General features: G+C 46.4%; 1 protein-coding gene across 1 annotated transcript in view; it reads right to left on the bottom strand.

Annotated features, from left to right (window-relative positions):
* The window catches only part of mdka (midkine a), an 83,314-nt gene extending 82,498 nt beyond the window's left edge, over positions 1-816 (bottom strand). Inside the window, exon 1 of the mRNA XM_043706201.1 lies at positions 709-816. The gene's annotated coding sequence lies outside the window, so the exon portion shown is untranslated. The remainder of the gene's footprint in view (positions 1-708) is intronic.
* Between the last annotated feature and the right edge of the window lie 3,812 nt (positions 817-4,628).

The raw sequence follows: 4,628 nt of genomic DNA, 5'->3' as shown, positions 1-4,628 counted from the left end.
CCTCCCACAATAAACCCGCCTCCCATCTCTGTTTCTCTGCCCAGATGCATCCACACACTGCGCTCTGGCTTTGCAGTGGAGCTTTTCCACCTCAATCCCCACCCCCTCACCCCCGGGGCTGGCCGCTCCTTCTCACCAATAGCTCGCTGTAATGAACTCGGCTCTCCAGCCCTGCCTCACTGTCCCATCCAATGCCCCCGGTCCTGCAAGAACTCAGCCTCCCACCTTCCTCCACCACCACCACTTCAACTTTCTGCATCTTGTTAAACCGTGATGAACGCTCTGCCGAGGCCCTACGTGAACATCTGTATTTGTTTTTTTCCTGCCCACTTGATAACGTAGCCAGAAATCCCCACAACATGCCGGGATGGGGGGCTACCTTAATAAGACTGAGAGAGAAAAAGTCAGCGACCCCCCTTCCAGCCCCACTTCCTTCCCCGTTTCCCCAGAGCAAAATTCCCATTCAAACTTCCAGTCCCAGGTGCATGCCCAATCCCATTGTCCAACTGCAGTACAAACCGCTCTATATACAAAAGTCTGGAAATTGCTCGGAGACTTCGCTCTCCCTGATCCTCTGCTCCCCACACAATCCGACCCGTGCAATCTCTCCCCAGCCCTCATGGGGATCAGATGCAACAGTTTTGGTTAAAAGCTAAAAGATGCAGCAGTTAATCAAATATAAAGGCACCCACTCAGTCACAGACTTACTTGTAGGGTTCGCTTGTGGTGCGGTGTTTCAGCCCAGGGTCTGTCTCTTTGTGTCTCTTCACTCACTCCAAGTCTTTTGAAACTAATTGAAGCTGGAAAAAAACATTTAAATTACCCCGACAGCGACGTCACGCTCACGTGACAGAAACACCTTTCAAAATAATGGATTGAGAAGTGTTAACTTGAGCAAAGGCTTCGGGGGTTGTTGAACGAAGGGGCACAGCCTTTCATTAAACTTGATAGATCTTGCATTCATTTGATATTCTGACCTTTGCATTCATCGTGGATTCCGACTGACCCGACCCCGCTTCCCTTATTTCTATTGCTTCAAGATTTAACCACACTCAAGGTCGAAGCATTGTCGTTCTAAGAGCTATGCACTTAAGAAGTGGTGAAATTATCCAAAGCCATATTTGCTCAGCAGTTGCTTTAATGATAATGAAATGCCATGCAAAGTGCTAGGTATCAGCATCATTCAAATGGTAGCATTGTGGCCTCTCTGTCAGAAAGTATAGATTCAAATTATAATACAAAGTTCTGAACATGTAATTTAGGCTTGACAGCAGTGTTGAGAGGGTGCTGCACTGTTGTTGGTGCAATCTTTCACATGAGGCATTTAAGACCCAGCTGCCTTGCTTTCCTTCTCAAGTGCAAGATCCCAAGGAGTCTTTCCAAAGCAGAGTATGCAGTCCTCCCCAGAATTATGTTCCATATTTGTCTGTGGGGTAGCACTGTCTGTTTAATTGTAGTCACACCTCCTACATTCCCATAGTGACTGCACTTCAAGCATGCACTTCATTGGCTTTGAAGTATTTTGGAGTACTCTGAGGTTCTGCAATGTGGATTAATGCAAGTTCTTCCCTTATAGGGAAAGGGAGGAAATCAGATCATAAAAATCATAGAATTGTTACAATACTGGAGACCGGTCAACCTGTTGTGTCTGCATTATCTTTCAAAGGAGCAATTTACCTAGTGTCACTTAGAGCCATAGAGATGTGCAACACGGAAACAGACCCTTCAGTTCAATTTGTCCATGCCGACCAGATATCCTAAATTAATCTAATCCCATTTCCCAGCATTTGACCCATATCCCTCTAAACCCTTCCTATTCATATACCCATCCAGATGCCTTTTAAATGGTGTAATTGCACCAGCCTCCATCACTTCCTCTGGCAGTTTATGCCATACGCCGATCATCCTCTGCATGAAAATGTTGACCCCTAGATCCTTGTTAAATCATCTTAAACTTATGCCTTCTTGTTTGGATTCCTCTATCCTGGAGAAAAAACCTTGATTATTCACCCTATCCATGCTCCTCTTGATTTTATAAACTTCTATCAAGTCACCCCTCAGCCCCCGACGCTTCAGGGAAAACAGCCAGGGAAATGCTCCAGCCTATTCAACCTCGCCCTCTAATTCAAACCCTCCAATCCTGGCAACATCCTTGTAAATCTTTTCTGAACCCTTTTAGACCAAAAGTGGTCTAACCAATGTGTTGTGATCCCAGCTGATTGGTAATAAGGACAAGTCAGACCCCAGAGTGAATCCTGACTTGAAAGATCTTTCACTTTGTTTGCTATTTGTGAACCATGGTGGTGAGTCATTGAACAAGAGCCTGCCAATATACTTTTAATAAATGTATATCAAAGTTTATTACACACAAAGGAAAGGAAAGCAACTTGTGCACTATGTAAGAATTATCTGAAAGTCAACACAAATATCAGAAATAATAGAATCTTACTAGGTATGAAATACACCGGCAGATTAGTTTGAGGCACTGAATAAATTGATGTAAAGGTTGCAGGACTGCACCGATGCTGTTGGGATCTTTGCTGCCTTTGTATGCAAGCATCTGGCTACCACCATGGACAGTCTGGTGCCTATCATGGACACCCACCTCCGACAGTCCCAGAATCTGCTGAATATTCACACAGAAACGCACGGCATTGATTTAAGCATTGGTGCTCTTCATCAACAACGAGATGACCGGTGTATAAGAGACCTTGAGCTCACATCAGGAGCCCCTTCCTCACAAGGAGATAGGAGGGTGCCAGGAGACTCCCAGCCAAAGGAAAACCAAAACATCCATCTCCTCCCGCCCTGGAAGTCTCCTCTCAGGACACTCCACAGGTGGCTGGACCTTCTACCTCCACACTGGCCGTCACTCTCAGCCCCGTGGGCATTTATACCGAGGAGAGTGTTCCTTCCTTTGAGCAGGACATGCAATAGACAGAAATATCTCCCGGGTCACCTGACCAAACCTTGAAGGCACAATTGGGTCAGCTCCATCCACTCCAGTGTGGAACCTGGGACTGCTTTGAAAAATAGTGGGAGTGAAAGACACATCATTGTCAATAAGTTTTCAAAAATTTCACAAATATATGTTCACTTTTCACCATTAATAGTGTGTGTGAGTGTCTACCTAGCTGCAACTACACCACGCAAGGTACAACGCTGAGTCATCCTGCATGCTACATGATGTTTGATGGTCCAAAGTGTGAAGAGAGCAACTCCTGTAACTTTGGCTGTCAGTGGGTGAAAGGTGGGCAATTGTCACTTTGGGAACGAGACCTGATCATTCTCAGTAGATAAACATTGCAGTTGACTCACAATTATTAGTGAGATTCACTTGTTGTCTTGCATGATATGATCACGGGTCTTACTCTTGGGGTAAAAATTGAGACTGCACACCGTACTTTAATGCTGTTTTGTAGGAATCTGTCACTGGTACTGTATAGATGTCGGTGCAATGCCAGAAGGGCCTCTCATTGCTTGTAACTGACATCCCCCCTGCCTCACAGAAGGAAGCGCTTACCCCAGCCACTCCAGGTGTGGTTGCAGCCATTTTTCAGCTTCCTTGAGCAAGACGGAAGAAACCAGCAGCTGTTACTCACAGAGTGAGTTTCATGCTCAGCTTCCATCCAAGGCAGGGTTCTGCTGGCAATGATCACAATATCACTTTCCCTCCCATGCTCTGTCACTTCACCAACCTTTTTATATTGAGTTGTCCCACTTTTCACTATAGCAATCCCCTCTGCATGGCAGCCTCCAATCCTCACAATTGAGTCCCTCCGCCTTCCTCCTGCTGTAATGGCCCCTGATAACATGCAACCCTTCCCCAACCTTTAGTGGTAGCACTCCCAAGACCGATTACGGCCAACCTCTGAGCGACTTAGCAGGATATGCCTGAACGTTGAGCGACCAGACCCCTGACTGATTGCTGTACAGCTCCTGGACTAATTTCCTGCCATTCCTGGACTTATTGCACTGGACCTACAGAGCTGATCATGACGCACACCACAGAATGCAGAAGTGTGGAACTCTTGAGCCTGACCACCCCAAGCTGCTGAGATACCATGCCCAAATCCCTAGACCGATATCAGAGGCTTGCTGTGCTGGGATCCCCTGACTGAAGGATGTCTCCCTGGACTTGCTTGAGGACATCCTCTCTTAGAGTTCAAGATATGCTGCTTGCTTGCAGTAGATATAGACTGTAGGGAAATAGGTGGTGACATCTTGCAAAATGTCCAGATTACAGAGGAGGCAGTGTTGGATGTCTTGAAACCCACAAAAGTGGATAAGTCCCCAGGACCTGATCAGGTGTACCCTAGAACTCTGTGGGAAGCTAGAGAAGTGATTGCTGGGCCTCTTGCTGAGATATTTGTATCATCAATAGTCACAGGTGAGGTGTCGGAAGACTGGAGGTTGGCTAACGTGGTGCCACTGTTTAAGAAGGGTGGTAAGGACAAGCCAGGGAACTATAGACCAAGGAGCCTGACCTCAGTGGTGGGCAAGTTGTTGGAGGGAATCCTGAGGGACAGGATGTACATGTATTTGGAAAGGCAAGGACTGATTTGGGATAGTCAACATGGTTTTGAGCGTGGGAAATCATGTCTCACAAACTTGATTGAGTTTTTTGA

The sequence above is a fragment of the Chiloscyllium plagiosum genome, chromosome 16, assembly GCF_004010195.1.
Source record: "Chiloscyllium plagiosum isolate BGI_BamShark_2017 chromosome 16, ASM401019v2, whole genome shotgun sequence".
In the NCBI taxonomy this organism is placed as follows: domain Eukaryota; kingdom Metazoa; phylum Chordata; class Chondrichthyes; order Orectolobiformes; family Hemiscylliidae; genus Chiloscyllium; species Chiloscyllium plagiosum.
The sequence above is the reverse complement of the archived record's forward strand: the minus strand, read 5'-3'. Positions and strand labels throughout refer to the sequence as shown.